Here is an 18,985-nt window from a genome sequence, read left to right as displayed (position 1 = left end):
CAGCAGACAGACGGATGGACACACTTTCGCAATTATAATATTAGTATGTATGTATAGTATAGATATTAAGTAGGTAGGTAGTTGTTCAATTCATCCCCCTCGGTAAAGGAAAAGATCGTAGACCACACAGGCTGGTAAATTGTAGGGGATTTTTCTTTAGTTCTGTACAAAATATAAAGACACCTAGTATAATAATATAATCTTCTTATCAGAATAAAATTAAAGGTCGCCTATGTAGATATTAACCGTGCAAAGACTGAACTTGGCTACGGATCTGAATCTCAATGAATTACGTTTGAATACCTTGCATTTTCAGCTTTGAAATCAAATAATTTACTTAATAGGACCCATTAGAAAAGCTCTCAAAAAATTTCATGCAAAATTTTATGTTTATAATATTTTATCTGTCTGTTTGTTTGTCTCAGTTTGTAAAATTTTAGATGTAATAAAATACGACTTTTTAGGGTAAATTTTCCGTCCCTAATATTAACCAATTAAAGATCTCTTGCTTTAACGGTGAAGAAAAACATTGTGGGAAAACGATATTGTTCTCCATAATGCGTGTGGTGTGTAAAGTCTGTCAATCCGCACTTGGTCAGCGTGGTGGACTACGGCTTAGCCCATGTGAGATTCTGAGATGAAATCCGTGCTCGGTACTGGTGGGTCGGCGATGGATTGAGATGATGATGATAACTAAATGACAAATTAAACTCAGAAAAATAATAAGTATCCTTATTTCCTGCTAATGGTGAGTGAGTTTCCACGATTGTGACTGTGATAATTGCCATATACGTATAAAACGGATTTTAATTTTTAATGCAATTTTCAATAAATTTATCGTGCCGCACGATTTTTCCGTCTTTAGCCGATATTAATCGTTGTTTTACATTTGCGCGATGAGTTATCGACGCTAATAAAAATAATAACACACGATACCTAGACTTTTTCGGCTCACTTTAGATTATTAAGAAGTTGTGTCCTATTTTCATAGACAACAAATTCCTGAAAGGTCAGCAACGCAGCGGTAATACCTCAGGTGCTACAAATGTTCATGGGCGGCGGTAATCACTTAACATCAAGTGCCCCGGCTGCTCTTTTGCTCGCTTTTTTTTATTAAAAACTTAAAACTGAAGCTACGAGGGTTCTGAGGTTTCGGAGCGGCTACTATCGCTCGTGAGCCTTTAATTGGATGTTGGTTACAATTACTAACATGATATTTATTTCATTTGTCTGTATTACCTAAGTAGAGTAGTATCAGATAACATTAGAACTAGGAAGGGAAATAGAGATCACATAAAGACATACAGATTACCTAACATAGGATTTTTTTTAAAACATAGAAGATTGCGACTCGTAATATTTAATCTTTTGGGATAATAATGCGTTGAGCTTTAGATCCCTCCGCATACCTACTATTGGATTAGGAAAACGGGAATTCGTTTCTTGGAGATATAAAATTGATACTGATGGCCTAAAACAAGCTCTCGGAGGCTTGGAACGGATATGTTAGAGACCAAATACGGACCTTCAAAATCGGTCACCCAGCCTGTTACCAAGTTGGGTCAACGTTGCTTAACAGGGCTCTCTCCGTCACTCGTTTCTACTCGTTTCATACAATCGTAGTTCCAATTTCATTTGAATGTTAAGCAACCAAAGTCCATGAAATTTTGCAGACAAATTCTATAAACTAATATCTGTGTCTGTGGTGTTTTAGATTTTTCTAAAAATATGTAGTTTTAAAATTACAGGGGCTCAAAGATTTGTATGAAAATTTTAAGACCGCGTAACTTTGAAACCGAAGATTTTAACAGAAATCTGGAAAACCACAGACATAGATATTAGTTTCTAGAATATATGTGCAAAATTTCATGGACTTTGGTTGCTTAGTATTCAAATGAAATTGGAACTACGATTGTATGAAACGAGTGGAAACGAGTGACGGATAGAGCCCTCTTAACCAGCACGATGTGATCTCGTAACACTATAACCCTATCGCGGTCACCTAGCTACTAAGTAGGTATGGACTGACTAATATAATTGCAAACAGCTGGGTATAGAAACAAACCCCTATTTTACGAGCTTAGGGATTGAATTTTATAAATCCTTTCTTAGCGAATGTCTACACTTTACATCATAATACTTCAGCTATCTGTATGCCTTTCAGCCCGATCCGTCCAGTTATTTGAGCTGTACGTTGATAGAAAATTCAACTTTTTTTTTTAGAATAGTAGTCGAACGGAGTCGCGGGAAAACCCTAGTAGGGATAGTAGGTACCTATATCAATTAATTCAAAACCACATTAGATGCTAACCGATTCCCTTGAAACAATTACCCAGCCACTACTGTTCTAAATAAATTGTACGAGTACGGTTCATTGTTTTCAATACAGTTCATTGAAATTATGTGTGACTGCCCACTCGTTTTTATTCCCCGACACCAAAAGAGGGGTGTTATAAGTTTAACGTGTGTATCTGTAGCTCCTAAAATAATGGACCTTTTTTAATTTAGTTTTTTTGTTTGAAAGGTGGCTTGATCGAGAGTGTTCTTAGCTATACTCCAAAAAAATCGGTTCAGCCGTTTGAAAGTTATCAGCTCTTTTCTAGTTACTGTAACCTTCACTTGTCGGGGGGTATTATAAATTTTAAATTTACACTTGGAAATTTTACTGTCGAATCTATAAGTTTGTTAACTATAAGTAGGTAAGTAGTTTTATTTTATTATTTTAAAACTAAGTGAGAACCTAACGGAACCCTAAAAAGAAAAGATTAGAAAAGGAACTTCACAGATTTGCATGCGATGCGAGATGCGAGGTGTTACGATTTTTTGATGGGAAGTAGGTAGGTACGTACGTATATATTTTACATGATTGATAGCACCAAGCACCCAAGGTGTGATAGGGTATCGTTATTTGTTACTAAATGATGGTCGCGACGGAGACTGTTTGATTTTCCGGAAATCAAAGAGTTTCCACGGGACTTTTAAAACCCTAAATCCACACGGACGAAGTCGTGTGCTTTATCTAGTAATCAATAAAAAGATGTACTATAATAATACCTAAAACATATAAATTACATCATTAGTCATTACTATAGATCAGGCTATGTACAAAACTATAATTCCGCCTTTTACATAATAATGAGTTTCACAATAAAGCAAATAAATAAACTAAAAAAATAAGTACAATGACCAAACCAAACGAATTCATTTATTTGAATTTCATAGTTGTAAAAAACTAATCAGAAAAGTTCCTGAAACCAGGAAGCTTTCTGCTTTATCATTATGAGTTATCATAGACAGGTATATCTAGTAAATACACTTTATATATTAACTAGCATTTGTATTACCTGAAGTGAAGGCAATTAACTTTTCTGCAGGTCATGATTAAATTTTCAGGAATTGTCGGTTAATACTGGTAAATATTATTAAAAGTTAAAAACTTTGAAATCTATTTATACCTATATTAATTTACTTTGAATCAACTTCCTTATAAACGCCCGACCCAAAAAGAGGGGTGTTATAAGTTTGACGTGTGCATCTGTGTATCTGTCTGTGGCATCGCATCTCCTAAACTAATGAACCGATTTTAATTTAGTTGTTTTTGTTTGAAAGGCTTGATCGAGAGTGTTCTTAGCTATAATCCAAGAAAATCGGTTCAGCCGTTTGAAAGTTATCAGCTCTTTTCTAGTTACTATAACCTTCACTTGTCGGGGGTGTTATAAATTTTTAGTTTACACTCGTTTATAAACGATGAACTTTGGTGTAATTGAAAATTTAATAGACATGTGACTAAATAATCCTAATTACATGCCAGGATGTGACATGCCACGTGCTAGTCAGTTAGTCACACAAAACAAAACGTGTAACATAATGGTCTAAGTCCTAACAAGACAATCGAAGGACCATGAACCACAAACGTTAACGGCGATCTACCTATGTCCATAGACACGCGATCTGGAAAAAACCTGAGAAAATTCTCCATTGTTACTTACTTATAACTTGTTCTGCGTCGTTTTGATGAGCATGATTCTTGTATGATCTACTAATTAATCATTAATTATAGCTATAAGAAAGTATCCTTCACCGTTAAACCTAGTGATATTTAATCACGCTAGAAGAGTCATTGGTGACGAAGCGCTGGTCAATTCTGAGCTTCAAAGCTTGGAACATCGGCGCAAAGTTGCCTGTCTTTTTGTATTCTACAGGATATATTTCGGAGAGTGTGGCCAAGAACTTTTTGACCTGGTTCCTCCATCATCTTTCTACTATCGTACCCAAGGCATCCCAAGGTTTGCAGTCTTTGCACTCTGCACGCGTACGTAGTCGAAATTCCAAGGACACGTACGAAGCGATTTGCCTCCTCGTTTCTAATTAAAACCGCTAGGATATGGAACGCCCTTCCGGCATTCGTTTTCCCTTCCAATTTTAATAGGGTTATCTTCAAGTCAAGAGTGAATAGGCATCTTTTAGACAAGCGCGCTCCATCTTAAGGCTGCATCATCACTAATTGTTGCCAGCAAGTCTGATTGATATTTGCAGCCAAGCGCTATTCTATAAAATATTCGTTAGTTAATGTTGCGTTAGATAAGTGCTTGTCCGGCGATTCTGAAACAGGCCCTTAACAGGGCTCTCTCCGTCACTCGTTTCATACAATCGTAGTTCCAATTTCATTTCAATATTAAGCAACCAAAGTCCATGAAATTTTGCAGATATATTCTAAAAACTAATATCTGTGTCTGTGGTGTTTTATATTTTTCGAAAAATATGTAGTTTTAAAATTACAGGGGCTCAAAGATTTGTAGGTATGTGAATTTTTAAGACCGCGTAACTTTGAAACCGAATGAATATTTTAACGCAAATCTGGAAAACCACAGGCATAGATGTTAGTTCCCGGAACGTTTCTACAATATTCCATTGAGTATGATTGGTTAGTATTCCAATGAGAGACGAACTACGTTTGTATGGAGCGAGTGACGGAGAGACCCCTCTTAATGACGTGTTCCTTCAGACAAATGTTTGATTGAAGTCATCCACGGTTACAATATTTACTACTTAGGTTATGTTAGGCAGGGCAGTTAGCGGTTTATTAGTTGGCACTCTCTGAGACGCATTCAACGTGGTGAGTTCGATGCCAAGAAATGCTTTGATGACTCTCATTCATAACAAAACACTGCCACAGAAAAACAAACGTCATGTATTGAGCAGTGGCCTCACTTATGAGAAGTCCCGGGTTCGATTCCCGGCTGAGCAGACGAGGTAGAGATCGTCTACTAATTATAATTAGTAGTCTCTTTGTATTATTTAATTATTAAATTGACTGGTTACAAAAAACATATGAATCGGCATCATTTTGTCAAAAATGTCCGTTTTATAGGTACAGATTTATTTAGGTAGGTAATTTTTTTAGGTACATAGGTAGTTTTATCTATTATTTTCTTTTGTATTAATATAGTAGGTAAATTTAAAAGATCCGCGAGGTCATTATCGTGCGATCATGACCCTAGGCAACCTATTAGTACCTACCTGGTACTACCTGTTTGTACAGTAGGTAAACTATACAAACAGTGTCTTTGATGTCTACCTATGACTATGTCTACTAATTACATATTAGTTAGTGCACGTAATGGTTCCCAAGGTGCTATATTTAAACGCGATTCCACACTGGCTGATGAGCTAAAATTAAATAAACAAACAAAACTTCGCCAGCGAGATGGTTGCCATGGCAACCGATACACGATCTTCGAAGATGATGAAAAGTGAAAACTAAAGAATGCAAGAGTCAATGCCCTAATGAGTTAGGTTTGTTTTATCTTTAATACGTAATGAATGTGTAAAATTATACTAGGTACTGCGTGCGGGTCTCCTGTCAAAATAAAAAGGGTTTAGCTTAGTTCACCAAGCTGCTATCTGGCCAAGTGCATATTGACAGACTTCACACACCTTTGAGAACATTGCATTCTAGAGAATTATTCTCGGTGATGGTCTAGTGGATGGACGTCAGCCTCTAATTCTGGGGTCCGGGGTTCAATCCCAAGCACGCACCTGTAACGTAGGTACCTACATGCTTTTAAGCAATTAAATACCATTTGCTTTTTTACAGTGTAAGAAACTTCGAAATAAGAAAGAAAGAATTTTCAGCACCCTAATAATAATATTATATACTTAAATAACCAGTAATCAATATCCACGTTATTATGAATGTAAAAGTTTGTGTGTGTTTTGTTCTCCAATCACGCTGCAACGGACCAACAAATCGACGCGATTTTTTGGGCTATTTTTTATCCCGGAAAATCAATTAGTTTCCACAGGATCAAGTAATATATTTTGAACTCCTCGGAATTTTATGAGAACTAAGTACCACCTACCTGCCTGCTGCTTAGTTATGTAGAAAATGAACTTTTGAATTGATTCGTTACTTCATTAAGTATTTTTCATTTGTTCTGCTTTATCGATTAATTATAAAACCGTATTGTAATCAGCGTCGTGATGACATTGTTTTACATTTTTACATTGGGTGCCAAAACGCTTTGGCGTAACATCGAGGAATCGAGAACATTTTGTATTTGTGTAAACTTGACAAACGTGTGCCAGCAATAAATGAATGCAACGAATATTTTTACAAACAAAACTATCGCACCTGAGTGATAGCTTCGACGATCTAACAAAAAATACTTACCTAAAGCATTTTCATTTTTAACTAAGTTGGTACCTAGGCAGAATGAGCTTTTGGATTTTATTTTGAGTCATCTTTGTATTATAATGAAAGATGCGTGGAAACAACGATAGAATGGACGCTCCTTAAAGATCTAGACTTATACAGAAAATCTAGATTCAAAACACTAACACTAGAATAAGTAAGTTTTTGAAGTTTAAGTAGGTAACGAAGTACCTACCTACTTATCAATTACCCTTTACCTTTATACGCACATCCCTATTAATATGTATATTAATGTGCAAGGTTATTTGTTTTTTTGGTTTGTCCGTCAATCATGCCACAACGGAGCACTGCGCCGAATCGGCGTGATTTTTTTGCATGGACATAGTGACCATATACTTAGACATAGACCTGAAAAGTGCCATTTTAAGCTACTTTTTATCTCGGAAAATCAGAGAGTTTCCATGGGATTTTAAAAAACATTACTTCACGAAGACTTCACGCTGATGAATTTGCAGGAACCTAATAGGTATTCGACGCAACATGTACATACGTTTAATTTGAATGAAATTAATTTTACTAGTGGAAAAGCTAAACTGAAATAAAAAGTAACGTTTAGTTAAAAAAAAAAACATTAAGAAGCTCTACATTTTTTCATAAATTAACAAACCACCAAAAATTTCAAAAACAGTTTAGTTCACCAGGCGCATTGTACGTGCGATATTAAATTAATTGTTTTTTATTATTTTATGAATGAAACAAAATGAGATAAAATTATGGACCCAATAATTTAAATTTATTAATATATTAAGTACTACCTTCATTGAATTAAAGAGTTTGTTCATAAAAAAAATATGAAACTAAAATTACTTACTTACTTTTTAATTAATTATAAAACGCCAAAAACCAGAGCAACACTGATAACGTATCACTGCACTAATTAACTTTACAACAACTTTATTTAATTAATAGAATAAACAGAACAATAGTTTACGAGTTCATGAAACAACTTGGTAATTCAACAGGCGTTCGTATTATTGTGCGAGTGACCGATAACTGACTGAATAAAGTACTAACTGAATGATACGACAAATGAGACGTACGAAGCGCGTACGCAACGCAGAATCAGTTGCGAGAGATGCACTCTTTATCGATATATAAAGCTATCGATATTGGTTTAGCCTTACCGCCCGTATGTTTATGGTGTTATACAGGCTGTTACTGAAAGTATTCAAGCTCAAAGTGTAATCCATTCTAACATTATAAATGCGAAAGTTTGTCCGTCTGTCTGTGAGCTTTATAATTTTTAACTACAGTATTGTGTAACTAACAATAATTAATTAATAACATATCGATGGTAACATAGTTTTTAACTAACACCGCTGTTACCGTTTCCCTAAGTTTCCCTAATAAGTTCCTTTGTAAAGAAGAATAAATAAATTATTATTTAATTTTGATGTGGTACAGTTAGCTTTGATCCCGGGGACGGACATAGACTGCTTTTTGTCCCAGAAACTACTTTTAGCTATCAACATACACTATACACTACTACTAGGTACTACTACTAGGTATACAATATACATCTAGTCACTACACTCATCACACTAATATTATAAAGCCGAAAGTTTGTATGTGTGTATGTGTGTGTGTGTGTGTGTGTGTGTGTGTGTGTGTGTGTGTGTGTATGTTTGTTACTCCTTCACGCAAAAACTACTGGACGGATTGGGCTGAAATTTAGAATGGAGATAGATTATACTCTGGATTAGCACATAGACTACTTTTTATCCCGGAAAATTAAAGTGTTCCCACGGGATTTTTAAAAAACTACATCCACGCGAACGAAGTCGCGGGCATCAGCTAGTTGAACTAATAATGCTGACGCTACACCATCTTGTCTTCTGGCCATGGGGAATTAAAAGCACAGCTGGTTGCTTCTACGCAACTTTGTCAAGAAGGAATTCATCCATTATAGGTATATTAGCTTCGACTTAGTAAGTGCATTTACACATTGTTTAAATATGTGTACTGGCAAATCTAAATATTCCTTCGGCCATTATTTTAAAAGCCATATAAATATTAAAAAAATCCACCTGTACTTTTCGATTTATTTATGAGCATCATAATTTCTCAGGTGCACAGTATTTTTAGAATAGCTACATAATGCATAATTAAACATCCCTATGCCCTACCTATGATAATACAATCTGTAACTAAACATACTTATTTGTTTGACTATTGTTTGTATAAGTTTGTCGGGATTTTTGTTTCTTCGTACGGTGACGTCATAATCATCATCTCAATCTGTCGACGGCCCACTACTGAGCACTGATACTCTCACAATGAGAAGGGTTCAGGTCATAGTCCACTACGCTGGCCAATTGCGGATTGACGGACTTTACACACCTTTGAGAACATTATGTAGAACTCTCAGGCATGCAGGTTTCCTCACGATTTTTTTTCTTCGCCGTTAAAGCAAGTGATATTTAATTGTATTAAACGCACATAACTCCGAAAAACACCTGGTACATGGCCAGGATAGAACCCTGGTGACCTATCCGACCTAATAACCTCCTTCATGCAGTAGTAAGCGCTGTGGTCTTACAAGTGAAAGGTTCCGGGTTCGCTTCCCAGCAGGGCAGTTTCAAGATTTATAAGTCTGGGCTCAGGAGGAAGGCTTTAGCCATGGCTATTAAAGGTGCCCACGCACTCGAACTGAACTGCAGCTGAACTGCGCGTCGCGGCAGCGCCCCGCACGATATTCTCTCTAGCCGCGACGCGCGTACCGCGTAGCGCGTCACACCTGCGCGTCGCGGCTGGAGAGAATATCGTGCGGGGCGCTGCCGCGACGCGCAGTTCAGCTGCAGTTCAGTTCGAGTGCGTGGGCACCTTTACTACTTTACCGGCAAAGTCGTGCCGCCAAGTGATTTAGCGTTCCAGTACGATGCCGTATAGAAATTAGAAACGGATTAAGGGTTTATTAAAACTGCCATTATCTCTTCGTAGTTCCAAAATTTTAAAAACCAAAAGGCCAAATTCGGACCTCCAGATCCAGAAGCATCATACTCCTACCTATTAGCATTATACATCTATACCTTCTAATATTTAGTCTAAAGCCCACCCATGCAAAGTAGGGCGAGTTGCATAGTCAATCAATATGCAGCCAGTTAGACAACTTTTCTTTTAATTAAGTAAATTTTAAGGTTAACGTACTTTGATGGTCAAGTTTAAAATACACATTGATATTTAAACGTGGTAGACAGGACAAAGCTACATAAGTTATAGAAAATGTAGCAATTTGGCTACTTTCAAATTCAAAGTCATAACCTATAGGTACCACTATACACTTTTTGATTCTCAATAATTGTGTGTCAATAAATAATTAAGTGAACTTAAAACTAAAGCTACGAGGGTTCCAAACGCGCCTTGTTCTGAAAAGAAGCCCAAAACAAACTAACTACTTTTGCTTTTGTTTTCTTCCTATTTACAAGTTTTCTACTTTGATGCATACACCCGGTATCCAAACAGGGTCTGCTTACTATGCTAAGCTGGTTCAACGGGTTACAAAGCCTACAGCTGGTGTGTATTCTCAAGCACCCGATACGCAGAGCACTGGGCGCGTCCGTCGGGTGCCTGTTATGTGTAATAATAAGTCCCTGACTCCTCAGTTTTTGCCAATAGCCGCTCTACCCATACGGCGTTATTAAATATCTTTACTTACTCGTTATTGACGGAAGCGCAATCCCTTGGTTTTTTTTCTAACAAAAACTTAGAGTCTTGATCTTTTGTACATTTAGAACTGATGTCGATATTCTAAAGAATAGTTCAGTTGAAAAAACTGATAACTATACCTACAATAAAGCGTGAAATTGGTTTAAAAGTTTTGTAGAAAAAAATTGAAATCCAATTATGTGGGTATTTATAAAAAATACATTCAAAAAAATACATTCTAGACTTTATTAAAAAAATTAGAAAAAATTGGAGGCCGTAGAACTACGAAAAATAAAATGTTGTCAAATGTACGAATGCAAACATTTTGCTTTTTCATAGAATTTAATCCAATGCCCAATGTTTAAGTTATTACTAAGCAAGTATTAATATCTAATTTTTTTTATCGTGTTGTGGAAATAAAAAAAACATTTTAAAATATAAAAATCGCTACTTGTTTTGTCTCTTTTTTTATTTCATACATTACATCGCACCTCGTCACTGTCAGCGTTGTTGATCTAGATATATTATATGTCACTGATAACAGATGTACTAATACAAAAACAAATATACAGGTATATATTACAGTTTTCCGCTTTTAAATTAATATTTTCAATGTCTTAACCTGCGTTTCTCACGGCAATTTTTTGTCTTCTATCACCACCACGAAAGACAAGAAGGTTCAAAGCAGTGCCAGGCTGAGGACTCCTAAGTATTCGCCTGAGCCCTGAGGCCCGGTCTCCACCTAAGCGGAGAGGAGAGGAGATGTGTCTAGTCGACCAATCAGAATCGTAATAGATGACGTGAAAAAATTATTATATGTCATATCTTTTAAAAGTCCGATTGGTCGACTGTATACATCTGTTGCGTGCAACAATAAAAAAAAAAGATTCCCACGAATTGAGAACCTCCTCCTTTTTTGGAAGTCGGTTAAAAAATGTATAATGGCAATATTGTTAGGGGTTCGCATACTGTAAACCCTAAGCCCTTCTTTGACTGACCGCCGTGTTAACTGGACGTTAATTAAAGTGTACAATAAGTGAATTTTAGTTTGGATTGCCTTCCACCACCATCCAGCGATTATTTAGGAGTACAGTTACTGCTCTGCACAACATTTCTTCTCCGCTCTGCTTAGGTGGAGACCGGGCCTTAGGATGGTGTGGTTCCAGCATGCCTCTAACGGTGTTTGGGGGCACGTAGTGTTCCACTGGTGGGTCTGCTGCGGCGTACATCCGCTGGCGGAGTAACGAGGCGTTGTCGGTCCCTTGTGCTCCGTCATCAGCGGTGGGATGGAACTTCGTGAGGTTTTTAGTCGGTAGGAGTCCGACATAACCACTGTGCACCCCCGTGACCGGTGTTATGCATGACGCATTTTTTTCATCAAAAAAGACGGGCGCTAGAAATCCTGGCATGTATAAAAATAAAATATTATTATAACAGCCAATAAGAACAATCATTGTGACCATAGCTTCAGGATAGCTTTAGCTTATATTCAGCCAATAAGATTATGAATCACGATGGGAAATTATTAGATGTAGAGCTTTTTAAATAACTAAAATAAATAAATAAAAAATGTGAAATAACAAAACCAACTCTCGAGGCCTAAGGAGTAAGGACTGGCATAATTATTGTAGTCTGAGTCCTGGGTGACAACGCGTTTTCTCATGCGCGAGTTGCATTTTAGAAAACGTTTCAAACGTCTTCAAAAATGTAACGTTTGCATAACAGAACGTATTATAAAATATTTTATTTCAGAACGCATCCATAATATAATTATTTATTTACGTTCCTAGAGAAGTCCATACTTTTTCTAAGCTCTAAATCGATTTTATTTCACAATTGAATCTCTCTGAACTGAATTAAACTCTATTCGACTGAATATTTATTTCAAACCCAAAAAAAGAAACTGCTGTCCGTACCCATTTAAACCTAGCCTTACAAATTTTTCCACGTGAGTAAACAATGATAAAATTAGGTAAATAACGTGTGATCAGTGCGTTTAAATTAAAATGTCATAATAAAACGAATCTCACTTTATTCCCCTAGAATAATCAATAGAAAGGTAGAATTTTCAAAAATCCTTTCTTAGACGATGTCTACGTTGTATTAGCACGAGTATCTACATACCAAACAGCTCGACCCATCCATTCGAGTAACCTTTTAGTCCAGTCATTTGGAAGTTTTAGATGGAAAGTTTTCCGGGAGTTTTGCAAATTGGTAGGAAAACTTCCGGAAAACTTTCCAGATATGCCCCTTTTTGAACACGAAATGACTGGACTATTTTCCTTTTGTATATTTAGATTCTTTGTATCGTAAAATAAAAAAAAATATATCAATTTGTTTTTGTTTGAACGCATTAGTTTATCGATAACTCAATCCCATCCCTTTACATCCCGAATATTGTTCTAACGCAATGTGTCGTCATCCCGTTCTGGCTTTTCCTGACCTTGATATAGTAATTACTCACAAACAGACGTCATACAACAAAACGATTTGATATCGTGACCCATATCTTGATGATAGCTTTGTATGATGTCAACGTCATATGTTTTTGATGTTAAAATCATATGTTATTGATGTCAAATGAATTCTTAAAATGTACTGAATCTCAAATCTTCTCCCATTATTCTATTTTGCAGTAAGTACATGGTAGATACTAGATAGGTAAGTTTAAATGGGTAGATTATTAATCAATAATTTCTGTTCGTCTATCTATAAGTGTGTATGTCTATCTGCTAGTTTTTAACCGACTTCCAAAAAAGGAGGAGGTTCTCAATTCGTCGGAATCTTTTTTTTTTTTTTATGTATGTTCCCCGATTACTCGAAGACCCCTGGACCGATTTGGATTTTTTTTTAATTTGTTTGAAAGGGTATACTGTGCAGGTGGTCCCATATAAATTTGGTGCAGATCTGATGAATATCTTCGGAAATGGAGAACAGAACTCCTCAATGGATAGTAGCAAATTGCTCGCGATCACTGTAATAGCTTAGTAAACAGTAGGGTTTTAACTGTGCATAGCATATTATAGTACAGTGGGGCCACTAAAAATTGTGAAATAAAAAATTTTCAAAAGCAAAATAAAAACGACTTCAAAAACCACAAACACTAAAAAGTAAAAAATAACTTTTGTTTAGCTACACGTGTAATGTACCTAGGTGTGAAGCCGGGCGAGCTTCACTCTTGGATTTTCAATTTTGTTTTAATATGCTCGCTATCTTTAAGTGTGTATGTCTATCTGCTAGTTTTTCAAAAACAATTTTAAAAAATGTTTTCGATCAACTTCCCTGTTTAGTTATTTATGAAAGTCGAGCATCCGCTGAAAGAAAAGGAGTTGAAAAAATAAAGGTGGCCTACTTTCCTCTTTGTGTGACTACGAGGTTGCCAGGTATAAACAAATAAGTAAGCATTATTAATATTCCCATATCTGTTATTTAATCGAATTTTATAAGAAATGGAAAGATTATTTTGCTCCCAATCCAACCAAACCAAACCAAAAAGCTTAAATATTATTATATTAGGTTGACTTTTGCTGGATCTCAGACCATAATTGCTTAAGATGCATAAAGCTCCGCATAAAGGTCCAGGATCGACCTGATTCCTTGAATTGGAGACGGATGCTTATTTAAGCTTTTTATTTTCTTCGGGGGAGGAAAACATCCCTACGCACTTCTGCCGGCTGGCAGGGTGTGTCCGACTCGTACGGACAAAAATAACCTCCCCATGTCGTCCAAGGTGAGCACGGAACTGCGTGGCATTACTTCGTTATTTAAGCCAGGGGTCTCCAAACTTTGAAGCTTTAGGGCCATAATGATTTTGTCAGTATGCTCAAAGAGCCAAAACAGTTTTAATTTTTCTGCCCTTAACTAAGTACTTGTATTTCTAGCTAGACTAGTCGCAAAGTGCGCGACCTAAGCAAATATACGCTTTTTTTTGAATTTCAATTACTTCAATTACATAACATTATTTATTAGTTATTAATATGCTTAAGCTTAGATACTTCAGTTAAGTTTCTGTGTCATCTTACCTTGTAAGTAAATAAAACCGAGTAAGTAATTATCATTGTGTTTTCTTCTTCAAGTTATCAGAGCAATAGTAACAACAATAAGAAATTGGCTGTCGCGGGCCAGATAGATGATACTATATAGTTTTAAGCTGTCGCGGGCCGGATTGATGGCACTGGCGGGCCGAATTTGACCCGCGGGCCGTAGTTTGGAGATCCCTGATTTATGCTATCGATTTTGTACTATAAGGATATAATGTAGGTAAGGGATGAACGATGATAGCCTGTTGGTTAAGACGTCGGCCTTCCATTCGGGAGGTCGGGAAGGGTTGGGGGTTCGATCCCGGGCACGCACTTCGAACTTTTCGGAGTTATGGCCAGCGTGGTGGACTATGATCAAACCCTTCTCATTCTGAGAGGAGACCCGTTCTCAGTAGTGAGCCGGCGCTGGATTGTTGATGATGTAGATAAGTAATAGACGCAGTTATGACTAACAATTATAAATCGTTTCTTTGTTAAACAGTAGTTCATAGCAAATAATACTATATCGTCTATAATTGCTCTATGCCAATATGCAGGGTCGATAATGTTGATTATATACTGATAAAGACTTATTATGGCCTCGACTGATTTGTTACGTAAAGTAGGTATTATGAACTATTTATTATACATGAACGAAGAAAAGGGAATGCGGAAGGGACCTTCTATTATCACTATACCCATATTATAAACTAGCTGTGCCCGCGACTTCGTTCGCGTGGAATAGTGACTTTTCGCGCTTTATATAGCCACGGACGCTCAGGCGCGAGGCGCCGTGATTCTTTAAATTGACATAACTTTTTTATTTATGAACCGATTGACATGAAATAAACACTAAATCCTAAGTGAAGCTTACTACAATATATTAGTGAAAACCGTATCTAAATCGAATAAGCCGTTTCTGAGATTAGCGTGCACAAACACACAGACAAACAGACAAACAGACAAACAGACAAAAAAAAAATTAATTACAATTTCGGGTTCGGCATCGATATAATAACAACCCCTGCTACTTTTTTTTTATATATTTCCATTGTACAGACACCACTTTTCCACAATTTTATTATATGTATAGATAGGAAAGTGTTTGTTTATTGGTTGGTTGGTTTGTCCTTCAACCACGCCACAACGTAGGAACGGATTGTCCTGATTTTTTCCATGGGTATAGTGGAAGACCTAGAGAGAGATAAAGGCTACTTTTTATCCTGGAAAATTCAAGAGTTCCCACGGGATTCTTAAAACCCAAATCCACGCAGATAAAGTGGAAAGCATCCTTTATTTGCTTACTAGGTATAGAGATACTAAAGAGATAGCTTGCATCCTTGAAGCGGGTATCCTGGGAAATCAAAGAGTTCCTTCCTGATGGTCTTCTCATTTGGTACGCATAGAACAGTATTTGTTGGCCCGTTGTGCCAGATCCTTGTCCACGGACATGCAAAGTATGGAATCAACTTCCATCGGCGGTGTTCCCACTAGATTACAACATGGGGTTATTCAAGGGGCGGACCAACAAATTCCTGAAAGGTCAGCAATGCATCGGCGGTTCCTTTGGTGCTGCAAATGTTCATGGGCGGCGGTAATCACTTAACGTCAAGTGACCCGCCTCAGCCTTCTCGTTTGCTCGCTATTTTTTTTTTAAGTATGACTGAGCCCTATGCCTAGTTCCTGCCTACATTTCGGAAGATCTCATGACCTCGTAGTCTATTTTGTGCAGGTAAATTAAGTATTGTCTGTCCATATTGTTAGTTCTGTGCACTTTTTATTACTTTGTAATTAGTTTCCTGTATTGTGGACGATGACGCGATGCGCAAAGTGCTTTATTATCGTTATTTCTGCTCGTTCTATTAACTCACTTAAATGGGGCGGTGTGGTACCATACCTACCTAGTAAGTTCGATATAAATTATGTATTGTCATTGTCATACTAGTACATTACTATGTGCATACATCTAAGAGCCATTACAAGTGTAAATTAAAAATTTATAACACCCCCGACAATTCAAACTCAATTAAAATTGGTTCATTAGTTTAGAAGCTACGATGCCACAGACAGATACACAGATACACAGTCAATTAACTTATAACACCCCTCTTTTTGGGTCGGGGGTTAATAAAATAATGTTGGAAAGTGAGAGCTCCCATGGATCACCGGGGTAGATAAGTAAAACGTCTTTTAACGAAAGAAGAGCTTACAAGGATAAAAAACTGCCCTTTTTGCAAGGTCCGTAGAGGACCTTGCACCATAAGTAAAGTTCAAATAATTTTTAAGTACTTAGTAGAACAAGAATTATTATATGGTAACATCCTATGTGACCTACGTTTTGTTACCAGTTTCATAACTGTCGTGAACTGTGCCTCAAGGCTGTATGTAGACACACCCCCTTTATGATTCCGTATAAAAACTGACAGATAACTCGTTTCGGACGTCACGTGATCAATCATACCACTCGGGCGCAGATATTTTGTGACTCGGGGTTATCAGTTATCACTAAAGTCAATTTATTTATAGTTTATAGGTACCTCCTACTTTGTTTTATAGATTAATTAACACTGCTTATAATCACTAGGCCATTTTAGCTCGTTTTTGACCCCTTTTATTAAGTACTTAGACAGCATTTACTTGAAAACTTATTTACACATTGTAAATTTTTTTCTGTTTTATTAAATTGGAAGACAACATTTTGTAATTTATTGCTAGTTTGTTTCTGGTCGACCAATCGGACTTTTAGGTAAAAAAGTAAACGTTTTGGTTACACCCTGTATAATATAGTAAAATATAAAACATTTTCTTACTACTATGTTATCATTTAGCAGTAGGTATCACATAGTAATATAATAGCACTTATCGTTTTGTCCCAGATTGCGTCAGAACAAAGTGCTGAACTTTGTATTGGTGGAGGTAGACGACTTCTTTATCACTGGGCCGCCATAATCTGTGGACTTAATAGAGCATCAACAGACGCTAAGCGTGACCCTTTTTCAACGCTGGCATTACCTATTATACCAAAGATTATTATTGATTGAATCATCATCAAAATCAAATCAAATCAAAATATTATTTTTAGGGTTCCGTACCTCAAAGGAAAAACGGAACTCTTTTAGAATCAGTTTGTTATCTGTATGTCTGTCTATCTGTCTGTCCGTCTATCGTGTCTGTCAAGAAAACCTATAGGATACTTTCCGTTAACCTAGAATTATGAAATCTGGCAGGTAGGTAGGTCTTATAGCAAAATAGGTCTTGTAGTAAAAAAAAATATTAAAATGTGTTTCAATTTTGAAACTAAGATAACTATTACCAAATGAGGTATCATATGAAAGCATCGATGTATGAAAGGGATTTACTTGTACATTCTAAAACAGATTTTTATTTATTTTTAAGCATAATAGTTTTTGATTTATCGTGCAACATGTCAGAAAAAATATCCGAGTACGGAACTCTAAGTGCGCGAGTCTGAACTTTTACAAGAAGTACTTTTGAATCGTCAAATGCATTGGCGAGTTTGCATTGCACTGGTTCGAAATGCCTTCATCATCACCAACCCGTCGCTGGCCTACTACGGAGCACAGGTCCTCTCAGAATGTGACGGGTTTGACCATAGACTACCACGCTAGCCAAGTGCGTAGCGCCAGACTTCACATACCTTTGAGAACAGTATGAAGAACTCTCACGCATACATGGTCTCCTCACGACACGCGACGTTTCTCAAATCCTCCGTAGTAAGCATCGAAAAAAATTTAAGAGGGGTCTCGCCGTTACTTGCTCCATACAAACGTAGTTCCAATTTAATTTGAATATTAAGCAACCAAAGTCCATGAAATTTTGCAGACATATTCTAGAAACTAATATCTGTGCCTGTGGTTTTCAATATTCGGTATCAAAGTTACGCGGTCTTAAAAATTCACATACAAATCTTTGAGCCCCTGTAATTTTGAAACTACATATTTTTAGAAAAATCTAAAACACCACAGGCACAGATATTAGTTTCTAGAATATGTCTGCAAAATTTCATGGACTTTGGTTGCTTAATATTCAAATGAAATTGGAACTACGATTGTATGGAGTAAGTGACGGAGAGAGCCCTGTTAACCTAGCTATAAATATAACAAAAATGACTCAAACCCTAAAGTTTTTTTCACAAAAAAACGCCCGAAAACAGCCCAATCTAAAATGTTTACAAGTCATGAGGAAACGAAAATAATCAATTATTTGTACAAAAAAAATCACAATTAGAGTACAATTCGTAATAAATTCGATATTTTGATTCCGTAACTAATTTATTGGTGTTAAGTATTTAAGTATACCGTTTCCGTGTTTTAGACACGCGCTGAAAATAAGTGTCCGTTCAGACGAACCACATCACAGTGATCTGTGGCGTTAAATTAAAAAAAAATATAGATCCAGTCAAGTGCAAATTGGATTTGCACGCGAGGGGTTCCATACAATCGAATAAGAGTTTTGAATTTTAAATCTAGCCGGTTTATACTTTTTAATTTTCATGGCGGCCATTTTGATTTTTTTAATATTCGTTGTTCTATAGGCAATAGAAATACCTACGTAGTCTGAAAATTTCATCTCTACATATTAGGGT

At 36.5% G+C, this 18,985-nt stretch overlaps 1 protein-coding gene across 2 annotated transcripts in view; it reads right to left on the bottom strand.

Annotated features, from left to right (window-relative positions):
* The window catches only part of LOC123877277 (facilitated trehalose transporter Tret1-2 homolog), a 35,918-nt gene that overhangs the window by 8,957 nt on the left and 7,976 nt on the right, over window positions 1-18,985 (bottom strand). Inside the window, exon 1 of one of the 2 annotated variants that reach the window (XM_045923897.1) lies at window positions 7,531-7,750. The exons of the other annotated variant lie outside the window; for it this stretch is intronic. The gene's annotated coding sequence lies outside the window, so the exon portion shown is untranslated. Of the gene's footprint in view, window positions 1-7,530; window positions 7,751-18,985 lie in introns of those variants that run through there. 2 annotated transcript variants of the gene reach the window in all.

The sequence above is a fragment of the Maniola jurtina genome, chromosome 23 (assembly GCF_905333055.1).
Source record: "Maniola jurtina chromosome 23, ilManJurt1.1, whole genome shotgun sequence".
Classification (NCBI taxonomy): domain Eukaryota; kingdom Metazoa; phylum Arthropoda; class Insecta; order Lepidoptera; family Nymphalidae; genus Maniola; species Maniola jurtina.
The sequence above is the reverse complement of the archived record's forward strand: the minus strand, read 5'-3'. Positions and strand labels throughout refer to the sequence as shown.